We start from the raw sequence: 13,741 nt of genomic DNA on the forward strand, positions 1-13,741 counted from the left end.
ATAACTGGATGTGCAAAATCTTCTTTTTCATCGTTGTTGTCATAAGAATGGATTTTTATAATTTTTAAGTTCAACAAATTCTGTTGTTAGAATACAATTTGTTCTTGAAATATAATTATCTTCAATTTGAAAATATGCATTACAGCAACATATATACCCCCATCCACCCATTAAAGTATCCTCCTACCACCCCTTTAAGACTTTGGAACCTTTTTTTTTTTTCATACTTCATCCATGAAGAGAAAAAGAAAAACGGGGAGGCGGTGAAGGAACAACGATTTGAAAATGCAAAGTGTGTTCGAAAAGATTCGATACAAAATGTCTTTCCTTATCGGTTTAGAGCGGTCCGTCCTTGACATTTAGCGCCGTGTTCTACTAACGCGAAGAGGGGGAATGGAGGAGGAACAGGTGCCCGGAAAAAGCGCGCTCTCCCGCGCCCACGCACCTGGGGGGAGTAGCGGTACTCGGCAGACGACTTTGTACACCTTGGGATGAGCGCCAGCTGCCGATACACCCTTCTCTCCCTGTTCACGTTCTCTGTCGTCTGCAGCAATGTTCGAACAGAAAACGAAAAAAAAAAAGTTCTTAAAAAGAATTCTTTTTTATATATTTCTTTAAAGAAATCATCGTTTATCCTCGTATAACCACCGGTCTAAATTGTCCCATAAAATACAAAAAACGTCTGCCATTTCAATCCACTTCGCTTCTTTTTTATAGCCTAGATATTTTCGTTCAGTTTACTGTTGTTATAAAGTGCAGCCCACCATCTGTCTATAGACATATGGGATAATTTAGTTGAAAAATGTATATTACAAGTAAATAATTTTGACTGTTGTGCTTATTGCCTTTTATGATGGTCCCACCATTAAATCCTAGGAATGTTATTTCTACACCAGGAAGGGCACAAAAGTACTATACAAGGGTGCATTCATTTCACTTCTTTTCATCTTATTGCTTAAGACTCGGTTATTTTACCAGTATTATGTGAAATTTCATGTTTGATTAATTTGTAGTATTCGAATTCTTAATGCACTAAATTCTTTGCCAGCACTAAATAAAAAAAAAGAGTATTTTATATTATTAAAACGTCATGTTATCAATAGTCATATAATTTTAATCTAATTTTTTTTAATTTAGTTATTATAACATCCAGTTTTGTAGCTATATGGAACACCGAAGTACCTCATCAGAACAGGGCGGGTTATCTGACAAACAATATAGGTAACTGCCTAGGAGCCTCAAAGCTTCGTGCTCATTTATTGCATTATTTTTAGGTTATTTAAAGCATTCATATAATCTTCAAAACTAATATGATCAAATGTATTTAAATTAAAATCAAACATTTGTATCATTATTCTGAGATTTTTTTAAATTTATGTTTCAAATTTGTTTGAAAATTAGTGCGAGTCAGTTTGATTTGCAGTTGTCTAATTTACTCGATAGTCCTGACAAATTTTGTATCAAAGTATTTTGATTGGATCAGAAAAATTTTGCAATTTTTTTGTACCATTACCATTTTTTAATTTACAGTTCCTTTCTTTGAGTCATAAATGAAACTAATTTTCCTGAAGATAAAATGCATTTAAATATATTGCCATTTTTAATTTGTATTAATTTAGATTATTTTACAATGTTTTCAATACTTTAAGATTAAATGAAAATCAACAAGAAGGCAATTTCCATTGCCAGCAAAAGTTAGGAAATGGAAATTGCGCAGGGGTCCTGAATTTTATATTGTCTATAAGAACCAACAACTCTTAAGGATACTTTGGACCTTAAGGTTATTTTGGGACGGACCTCGTCATTACAAACCATAATCAGAAGACGATGACTTTGGGGCCAGAAGGTTCCAGCCTCAAAACTCAATACCCGTTATCTATGCGATTGATCCTGTGTATTTTAAATCTGAGCTCTTGAGCCAAATGGCTCCCTATTGATTGGAAGTCTTGCGAAGAGAGTGCTCGTTCCAATGTTATCCTTGTCATTTGATCATGGTTAAAGGTTGTGAGATCCGTCATAAAACAACTTCGTTGTTAATGTAATTTAACGGCAACCTTCATTAGTGGGTTAGTGTAATTTTCAAAGACTTAGTTGTATCTGCAAGAATTTGTGTCCGCTTTTTGTAGGTAGTGCCTCCTCTAGTGTCATCCGTAATTGTAATATCCTTCATAAAACAGTCTCCGTTATGTTAATAAAGTTAAACTCAACTTTCATTCGGTGAATTAGTGAAATTGCAAAGACTGAACTGTATCTGCAAGAATTTACAATGGAAATGTATTTAAAATAAGTATTGGGAATAAGAATGAAATTCTCTATAATGTTAACACTGCGCGCTTGTGAAACGTTTGACCTTTTTTTTTTCTAGGCTTTTTTAATTATATAAATAGTTCCCCACTAATCACATTTCATGTCAGTTCTATTATAGTTTTTTTTTTGGGGGGGGGTGAAAAGTGTAAAAAAAAGATGAAACATTTAAACTACAACTATATTAAAATAATTAAAATATTCATTTCTGTAAATGCAGCTATGTAATTTGCAGAAACGAATTTGAAAGAAATAAAGATAATAATAAAGAAAACTTGATAACAGACGTCATAGGCGGATTGAGGAGAAAATAAGTATTTATTTCATTGCTTGTAAAAGCGAATGATATTTACTAAGAATATTTTGTGATTTATGTTGGAAACCAGAATTTTCCATCAACGATTCTTGACCCTAATTTGGATTAATAAATTGCTGTCTCAGCCCGACACGAGTCCTTGAAATTAAAAAAGGCAAGGTCCTTACATGTTTTTGTCTAAAAACCGCATAAAAACAGTGGCTTATTTAGACTAATTTCCCGATCTAACAGTTATACAAAACATAAAGAGGACAGTTTCGAGGGCCCTGAGTATAAAAGAAGTAAAAATATGAGCTCTGCTACTCTGCAGAAGTTATCAAGGTCGCTCCATATCCGTGTTCTGAATGTCAAGGCGAACGATTTCTTTTTTATCCTTATCTCAAACGAAGTGGTACTGAGATATAGGATTTGAAAAACGAAAACGTTGCAAGGATTTTCTCAAAACCTTCGACATTTTCGTTTGTGTTAGTGCAAATGTCATGATTGTGCTGCTATGATAATTTTACCAGTCAAGGTTTTGGTCATCGTCCAAATATAGCAGAAATATCCTAACAAATATAAGGGTGTAACGTCTGGAACAGAAAATTCAAGGTTCAAATTACGCCCGAGTGGGGTTTTTTTCCCCAATCTTTCTAAGAAATTAGGAGGGATTCTAATGCAAATAAAATTTGAATATAATATCAATAAACAAATCTTCAGATAGTGATAGTCTTTTTTCATTTAAAATACTTATTTGAGATTGTTTTAATTTTTCACAAACATTTATTTTTAAAAAATTCATTTTATTTGCTATTTTATAACAGTATAACTTACGCTATATTGTATATATTTCTTTAATACAGTTCCCGCTGATGTGGTGTAGAGGTTTGGACGGGGAGGTGCGAGCCCAGGTGTCATCCTCGTCATCTGACAGCGGTTCAAAATTACGATTTCCGTACCAAAATAGCCCTCTTGTTGCTCCAAAACGGGACGTTAATGTAATTAAGCTAAATCAAACTAAATTAACCTTTAATACAAATTCGAATCCAAGATTGCATATTTGGTCATTGAATCAGAACAAATTTTGCATTGAAACATTTAAGAGCACTTTTTATACAAAGTATAAAGAAAGTATAGCAGTCGTCAAAAAATTCGAACGCGAGATTTTGATCAATCCCTATTTTAGACCTTTCTGAGTACGAAAAACAGCACACTTTTAAAAAATGTCCGTTTATATGTCTGTCTGTGACAAAACTAATCAAAAAACGCTTTGAGTTAGACGGATGAGATTCAATATACAAGTTTTAAACCAAATTCGTAGATTTCTGCCAAATTTTGAACAAATTTCGCTCAGAGGAAGTCTGTCTGTCGGGATGTTCGAATATAAGTTATTGCTATAGCTACAAAATAAAGAGAGTTATATGAATAAAATTCGGTACACAGAATTAACATCTTTAGAATAGACGCCTATCAAATTTTGAGCGAAATCCAACAAAGGGTTGATCGTCTGTCGGTCAGTATTTCAGAAACATGTAAATGCAATAACTCCAAAACGCAGTGACTTAAATATATCAAATTTGGTATGGGACGCGTTTAAAGTGTAGTTTTATGTCAAATTTTTATTTCAATCGGTTGGGAAGAACGCGTTTTGAACCCAAATTCAATTTCTGGATATTTTTGATCGTATACCAGGGATAAATCGCCAAACACACTCGCCAAGGATATCGCAATAGATTCATTAAAAATGCTAAATTCGCGTCAAAGGTTAATATTTCGTAATTATTATACGCCATGCTACGCGTTTACTGGGATAACATATATATTAGGGAATATGTCAGAAGGTTTAGGGGTGGGGCAGGGGAGCACTGCCTCTGGTTATTTTTTTATCTATTATCCGATTTATCAATTCTAACAAAGAAATATTTTTAGTTATAAAACTAATTGATTTTCCTTGTTTTTTCGGGATTAAAACCCTTTTATATTCAATATTTTTTTAATATATATACTACTTTCGTATAAAATATTATAATACAGAAAATCCTTTTCCCAAGACATATATATTACAATAAAAAGAAATTTAAAAATTTAATGGGAAAAAGGTTTAAAGTCTCAACGTTGCCTAGCAAAGAAGCACCTATAAATATCCTTATTTCAAAATCATTCCCTCTAAATTTTCAAAGGAATTAATATGAATTGAAAGGAAAAAAACCCGAAATAAATATCATTAAAAAGGTAAAATTTTTAATTTTAATAAAATACATGAATTTTTTTCGACAGAATTTCTTTCAATGTTTCTGCGGAAAAGAGGCAAAATCTTGGCTAATTTTTCATAACCTGAAGCGGCATCTGTCTTCGAACATCTGCTTCATTTCCTCGCAAAATTTTTATTTTTATTTCCTCAGTTTGAGTGATTGACTTATGGTTTTCTTTTATCCTTTGTTAAATCACTGCTATTAAGCAAACGAAAACCCGGCAAAAAAGGATATGTATTGCATAAAGTAATTTTAAAAAATAGTTTAAAGTTAATTTTAATAAATTTTTTTTTTACATGCACACATTTTTTATGATTTTTTTTTGGAAAATTAATAAAAATTGAGAGCAATATGATGCAGAAATGAAATTAATGTCATTGAAATAATAAACTCATGAATTTTCAGATAGTTTGAAATTATTTCTACAAAATAATTGCCACTGAAATTATTGTGGATGAAAAGGCGAAATTTTAGCTAATTTCTAATTAATTGAATATTTAATTAAATTTTGAAAAGCTGACAATATTTATTTTTTCTCTTTTCGTATTTGTATCTCCAAGAACTTAAAATTTGCACTTCCTCAAAATATACGAATAGAAAACAAAACTTATTTCAAAGATTTACTGTGGCACAGATAATTATTGTGTTTATCAGAAAGATAAGACTTTAAGAAGTAAAATATTTCGAAAGTAAGGGCCTCAAAATAAAGTTTTTTTTTCTTTTCATTATTAACTATGTGGTGCATTTATAATGTTTATGTTTGAAATTCTAAAGAATTTTGTTTTATATGATTCTGTATTTTAATATTTATTTGTTAAATTTTGTGCTTTGGGCACGTTTTTAAATAGAATTTATTTGTGTTTTGTGCAGGGCTTTTAAATATAATTTGTATTTTGGTGCTGTAAATAGAAATTGTGTTTTAGTGATGTAAATAGAATTTGTGTTCTGGTGCTGTAAATAGAATTTGTTTGGGTTTTGTGTCATTGTTTCCTCCTTTTGCTTGTTTTAGTAGTTCAATTGTTTCTTTTCCACTTTCACATAATCAAAAAAAATTTTACAGAGTTTTATAGTTGTCATAGTTGTATAGTATAATTTTTTACAAGCTATATTATTATATTTTTATTATATTTGTTCTACTTATTGTATTTACTAGCCGCCTTTGGCGACCAGCCGGTTCACCAGTATTACTGCTCGCTACAATTTTTAATTAAATATTTTAAGTAACTTGTCTCTTAATAGCCTCTCAAACAAAACATTTTTAATCTTCAAATTTTGATAGTCATACCAAACTTATACTGTTGTTTAGATCGTTTCGTTCAATTTACTATATATATTTTGCTAATTTGTTGTCATTAACCGGTAAAACTTCAACTTTAATTTAAAGTGGAAATGCTGAAATTGCAATTAATATAAAGATATTTTTTAATGAACCCAAGCGTTTTATTTTATTTATCATTTTTGTTGTTATTTATTTATTATTATTATTATTGAATATGAGTACTGCAAACAGAATCGTTCGGTATTTAAGTCTTATGTGAACTACAAAATATTTTTCATAATTTGTGTAATATCTCAAAGAATAATTCAACAAAAATTTCTCAGATTCAGCATAAAATTCAGTTTTTAGTTTTGCTTTCAAAAGGATTGAAATGAAATCAATAATAATATTTCATTCCGGCCTATAAATATATTTCAAAAATTATGAAGTCTAAATTTAATGCAGTAAGGTATCATATTCTGAGAAATATTCTGGACACACCAAATTTTAAATAAATGAATGAATGTTTCTATTTTAAACGATTAGCTTAGACTGATTTATTAAGTTTTAAATGTTAAAAATTTAGAAAAACTCAACATTTTCATAATCTTAGGACAATTAATCTTGAGAAACCTGCGCGCTGATTGGCGTATTTTCTTTAAAACGATCGATGGAAAATCTAAAATTATCCTTTTTTTTTTTTAATAGTGATACAAATTTTCATAAATCAATCAGTTTAAGTGATTGATTTAGTTGATTGGAAATTAATTCTTTATTTAAAATATTAGTGTTTCAAGAACATTTTGTTAAACGTGATTTCCACAGCAGAAGCTTTATGTAAAATCAAAAATTCGTTATTAGAGTATTTATAGGATCAAGTTACATAAAATATAATCATTTTCCATATAGACCATTTTAGAAGATCTGTGTATATTACTAAAGGTTTACAAATTAGCTGTGTGGCCCTGATTTGAATGGATATCCTGTTCATATTAAACAAAACTTGTCTTAAAATAAAACTGATTCATTGGATTAATAATATAGATAGTGTAAAAGATCATAAAATAATTTTTCTTGAATTTATTTTTTAGAAAAAAAATAATATTTCATATTTGTTTCATTTCCTACAGACACGTGACGAAAATCATATTTTTGCAGATCTCATTTCCAAAAAGATTTAATTTATTTTTAAATGGAGCTTTACTCAATGTGATGGCAACACTTTGTAAAAGCTAATTTTTCCCCATGAATGCGAAACGTGCTTGTGCAGCTTAAATTTTATTTTTATTTTGTACGAAAAAAATTGTTGGAAAAATATAGTTAAAATATTTATTTAAAAATTAATTAAAAATAGAAATTGAATTTTAAGGTTAAACCATTAGTATCATTTAAAAGATAAATTTTTGATCTTTAACTTGATATAAAAATCTTTTTTGTGCGGTAATATTTTCGGAAGTTATAGCAGAAAGACGCTAAAATTTCGCTTATTTTTTAAATAAATAGAATTCTAATTAACAATTCGAAAAAATAACCCTGAGGTGCACATTCCCGGCCTCCAAGGTATATACGTGCCAAATTTCGTAGCTGTTGGTCAAACGGTCTGGCCTGTAGAGCGCCAACACACACACACACATTGAGCTTTATTATAAGTATATATATAGATGTACATTTTTAAATGTATTTAATTCATTCAAATTTTAAACATTTTAAAATTCACTTTTCTTGGTTTCTTTCCAGAATCTTTATAATTCATACATTATTACAGATCTTATTATTGCTCTTCAGTTCCTTCACCTCAGTCTGCTTTCTTATCTCCTCTTTGTTGATGTGTTCAGCTCTCTTATGACCAATTAATGTTCTAAAAATCAAAAGATTAAACAATCTCTCCAGGTAATTGAATGAATGTAGTTTGCTACACGAGCATTTTGTTACAGCATACATAATTCCGTAATGTAATTCTTACCGAATCTTCCACAGTAGGTCTTAGACCGGTTAAAGCAACTGAGATACAGACTTAAAAATCAGTGACGGTAGTTGAACATGAAAATTGTACCTCAATAACAAATGCCATATCAGTGGATTCATCATTGAGTTGACAGAAAACTCGTATTCATGATACGACCAGGCTCTTTGGATAAAGGATAGTTTCTTCTCATCCTCCTCAGTAAGAGAAGGAAACGTTGCCGGTTAAGTAACTGTAAACCTACTCAGACCCACCTGAAGGGACCGCTGGGGCTTGGTCGTACGGCTCTTGGGCAGGAGGATTGCAGATCCGCTTCCATCAAAGAGCCACCACGTAAGGGAGCCTGGTGCCTGTTAAATCCATCGGGGTCAAATATCCTCCTCTGGTAAAATGCGTAGATTTGGAGAAGGGACGCCAGCTCAAGTGCCGTTCTCGTCATTTGGTTGTGGTTCATCGTCACGTGATTCGTTCCAAAATAGCCCTTGCGTTGCTTTAAAATGGAGCATTAATATAACTAAAACACTCCTCCTGAACGCACATGGAAATGTTGAATTATCAGAACAATGGTTGAGTCTTAGGACTCGATCACTGGTGTAATGATTCAGCTTCTTCCATCCTTGACTATGGTGACGTTTCTTTTCCCACACTCCATAATTAGCATCCAGGCAGCAGTATCAGCAATGGCGACGCCCTACCGCAGTGTAACCGCTTCCAGAAGTGGCAGGTGGTCAACCCCTTAAAAGTAAGGACATCTGGGCAATTAGTGCGAGTCCAGATAAGGGACCCCACCTGCATTGTATTTGAAACAGATGTAAATCTGCATTCTTTACATTGTGGAGGGTGGCTCCCCAACGGATTCCGACGGTAGACCGATGAAGTTGTTGCTGAACGACTATTGGATAACTGGGAAAATGGTCCGATCTGAATGAGGGTGGGAACAGGATAAAAGTGCGGGGAGAATTGTGGAGAAGGAGGCAGAGAGCGGTTTGTCCGACGAGAATTCCGCCCGAGAAGATTCAGTGGATCCCTGGAGCTACAGCCTGTTTGCGAGAACGCTAAAGAGTCGGCTAGCTGTTCCTAGGGAGATTTCTCCGAAAGAATTCGAGGAACTATCCTTGTTGTGTCGAATAAGAATCATTTAACCTAGAACTCATTTAACCTAGATGATGAACTGTAATTTTATGTAAATAAAGCTGTAAATAAAGAATTTGATCATAACGCTACCTTTTATTGGATCGAGACTTTACACTGGCCACGATATAACCTCTCCCAAAGGTCGTACGCTCCTTCATCCCTAAGAGATAACTGACACCACGCCATTTCTGTACCCATCAAGGTAGCGAACCAACCATCATATGTCTGAAGTGCCCCCCCCCAGAGATCACGTGATAAGTAAGCAGAATTTGGGATTACAAGAGGTATAAGAATGATAATATTTTATCGCCGATGATGGGTACGGTAGGAGCTTGTGCAATATTCTCAACATTTATTAAATCTGAGAGTGAAGAGCTATTCTGTTAAGTTACTTTTAACTGAAATATTTCGAATGAAATATCATTTGAATGAAATAAAATAATATAATACTTACATCCATTTCATATAACTACAAAAGTATTCATGTTTCTCATTTATTGTCATTTGAAACTGTTTTTAAAATATGGTAATATGTAAAATAAATTAAACTTACAAAGAAATACGGTTTATTGCTGAAGCTTTCTTTATATTTCTTTGAAAAATAATATTCAAAAATAATGTAATAACATATTTATTTCTATGTTATGATATGTAACTATTAAACGAAAAGAGTTTTAAATGCCATCGTAAATATTTTACAGTGGAATTTACAGTTATCCATCATGATTTAAGATCCATCAAGACGTTTTATCTCATCCTTTTCTTTTGTTGATATCTCACGTCATTTGCTTGTTTCGGAAATATAACTGCTGATCATTCTTTCAGTAAAGCCAGCTGCAAATAAAATTTCATTGCAGAACGCTTTGAAGATATGAACAAACTGAATACTAGACAAACAACGTGAGCGGAAACACATGGCAGTACAAAATCACTTAAATTTTTTCTAATTCTTTGATGTACACTAAAGCCATTTCCAGAATTGCAAGATATTTTTTATTTCAGTGATAAACTTCTGCAACAAATTATATCCGTCTAATTCTTTAGATTTATATTCAGTCTGACTCCGCATGGTCAGAAATTTGGCCCTTACGTCAAATAATAAATAAATAGAAAAAAACCAACAACTTCCGACCTTTACATTTTGTAGATATTGTATTCACCTGTGCTCGGATAGAAGGCAGAAAATGAATTTTGTTCAATAGTTGGCAGTATTTTAACTATTTGGTGTAAAATCAACATACCAAGTTTCATCTATCTAGCTTAAATAATTTTTTTAGTTATCGCATTTACAGACAATTAGACAAACATAATTCCGGAATTATGTTTTTAGAATTCGGGAAGATCTGAAGTGCGAAAATCTGGCACTCGAATTTTTTTTTCACAATTGCAATACGTTTTCTTTGTATACTGTGTACACTGGAAAATAAAAAATAAAATATAAATATAACATTGACAACAACGATAAAAACGAAACTGTTACAATGTCTTCAGTATAAAAATACTAAGAGAATGAGCATAGTAATGTACTCTTTGAATAAAAACGAGAAGCATTGCATAATATATTTAGCAAAGTTATTCTAATCGGTTTATTTTTCATTATCTATTATGGATTTAACCATGTTTATTCCGTTTCTTAACGACCAATTGTTGAGAGCTCTATTATATCAAAGACTTTCTACTGAGGATGAAGGCAGTAGTAGAGAGGTGAATGAAAAGTCTACCATTTTACCATGCACTTGAACTTGCTGATAACCTAAAAGGACCTTCCTACTTCCGTCGAAACTTGACGTGCGCTACAAATCAACTTAAATTCTTTATCATTTTCACATCGAAACAGATTTCCAACCTTGAAATCAGAAATATTTGATCACCCGAAACAGCCCAAAGATTCTCTGTAGAATTGGGGTGAAAATTCTTTCAACTCTTATTTCTTCCAAAAACAATTTTATGAATAAAATAGAAAACAAATAAGAAAATCAAGTGAATACTAGAAAAATGGCGCCGTGATGATTTTCACGACTCTGGCATCATTTCATGCAAGGATTTTTCAACTTTTTTTTATCCGGAAAAGGAAGGGTGCGGAATGCACTTTTCCTTTACTTTACAAACTTTTTGTCATATTAGTAGACATTTTAGAGCGTTCTTTTAATTTTTACGATATTGTTTTTGAGTTATGGAGGGTCAGGAAAAACTTGTATGACGATTATCAGTAAAAATGACAGGAAAACGAAAAAAATGGTTTAGCTCTATCCTACGCCGCTTTCAGAGATATTTGGTTTTGCTTAGTTAGAATTAGTTATCAGTTTGAGGAAACACAAAGAGATATTTGTTAAATTTACGGTCCTAGCGATAAAGCATTGAAAAACTGCAAGCGATTGCCAACTTAGAGATTGGCAACATGGCGCTGGCGAATCTTGGTAAAATCTGAAAATCATCAAGTAAATCCATTATTCTGGCATTCTTGGCACAATCATCTCAAAAGCGCCAAATAAACCCAGGAATTCAGTTGATGCCATTTCATTACAAATCTGCTTGGCAATCTTTGCATAATCTTAAAATCGCCAGAGAAATTCACGTTCCGTTCGTGGCGTAATCATTTGAAAATCGCCAAAGAAACCTATTAGGTGGTCGATTTTAGCATATCAATTGAAAATTCGTAGAAAACTTGGGAATTCAGCCATCTTGTGTGTAATAGAGCTTGGCGATCGTGGCGTAAACTAAAAGTTGACAAATAAACTCATTATCTTGGAATAATCTGAAATAAGTATCCAGGAGACTTATTTTAGTACGGATCTCGTCATTCTGAAACACGGTCACGTAACAAGAGCCAAAATTCCTATTTTTAAAATATTTTTAATTTCTTAATTATTCATTAAAAATGTGTTGAAACAAAACCAAGAAGTATGAGCTTAGATAGAAATGCTCTATGTAAAATAAAATTGTAATCACCCTACTTATTATATGCTTTGGCTTGCATATAATATGGCAATCATATAACCTATGGCAATCATTTGGTTTTATAGGAATTAATAGTTATTAAAAATTTCAATTATATATTTTATGTAATTTGATTTTATTGAATATAATAAAATATACTGAAACGTCGAATTTTGATGCACGTATTATTTTAGATACCTTATGCAGTTCTGTTCTCTTGCTACGTATTTCCCAAATATTCTATTATTATCTTTAAATATACAATTATATCACAAAAAGCAATAGTCGTAATTAAAAATGGAAGCACATTTTCAAAAAAATTTACGATTCCGATTGTAAGGACAGCAAGATTTGAAAATTTTATTAAAAACATGCGCGATACTAAAGGGTGTCCCAAAATTAACGCAAGATTTGAATTTGCCACCATTCGTGCAATAAAATGTTGGCAACTCTATTAAAAATACCATTTGAAAGCGGATAATTTAGGGTTAGTAAAAATGGAGTTTACACGATAGAACAATGTATTTTCATTTTTGAACAATGTTTCAAAAATAATGAAAGTTTGGCGGCTATAGTTAAATTTGAGAATTGGTCTCCAAGATCGTGTGATTTAACACCATTGTATTTCTTTTTATAGGGTTGTTTGAAGTGAAAGGTCTAAGCCAACAAGCTCAGTAGCCACTAAGACGATATTCATCAACGATATTCAGCTACATTTATGCAAAATGGTCATGGAACATTTCTACAAAAGAGTGCGTATACATCAGCAAAGTTGTGGAGGCCATTTGCCCTATGGACTATTCCATATATAATCCAACGATTCAATAAAAATATAACAATTTAAAGGGAAAACTGTTTTTTATATTCAATTGTGACTATGTGCTATTCCATACATAATCCTAGTCTGTGTACTTTACAATTCAATAAAAATATAACAATTTAAAAAACTGCATTTTTTTTTATTTAATTCAAATCTTGCGTTAATACGTTGTTCTATCGTATAACTCTCCATTTTTACTATCTTCAGCTATCAGCTGTCAAATGGTTTTCTTTAATAGGGTTGCCAGCACTTTACTGCAAAAATGGTTCCAAAATCGAATCTTCCGTTAATTTTGGGACATTCTTTATAATCTCTACATGGGAAAATAAATCGAATTGCCATATCTTAATAATTTAAAATGGGGAAAAAGCCAGGATGAAATAATAAATCGATTTGAATTTCACTTCAATAATGAAACATATTAAAGCAATATATGCTTAGAATATTTTTTTAAAAAATTAATTATAGATGAAAGAATTTATATGGTAAGATTGGTATAATTAAAAGCATATTCCTTGAATTCTAAAATTAAATAAAAATCTCTTTTGTGCTGTGATATTTACAGAAGTTATCATAGAAAAACGCTATATTTTTGCTTAATATTTAATCAGTAAAAATTTCTTAAAAGAACACCCCGATTTGAACAATTTACACTCCAAGATACATTTGTACCAAATTTAATAACTCTAGTTCAAATAGTTTGGCTTGCATAAATCCAATACGCTATCTCGTAGTCTTACTTTAATTACACATTGTTTTATTAACTCAGAGGGAAAAC

The 13,741-nt window shown here is 31.6% G+C and overlaps 1 long non-coding RNA gene across 1 annotated transcript in view; it reads left to right on the top strand.

Annotated features, from left to right (window-relative positions):
* Positions 1–13,040, top strand: part of LOC129962637 (uncharacterized) — a 124,199-nt gene extending 111,159 nt beyond the window's left edge. Inside the window, exon 3 of the long non-coding RNA XR_008783933.1 lies at positions 12,781–13,040. This is a non-coding gene — a long non-coding RNA (uncharacterized LOC129962637). The remainder of the gene's footprint in view (positions 1–12,780) is intronic.
* The last annotated feature ends 701 nt before the right edge of the window (positions 13,041–13,741 follow it).

Source organism: Argiope bruennichi, chromosome 3 (genome assembly GCF_947563725.1).
Source record: "Argiope bruennichi chromosome 3, qqArgBrue1.1, whole genome shotgun sequence".
Classification (NCBI taxonomy): Eukaryota; Metazoa; Arthropoda; class Arachnida; order Araneae; family Araneidae; genus Argiope; species Argiope bruennichi.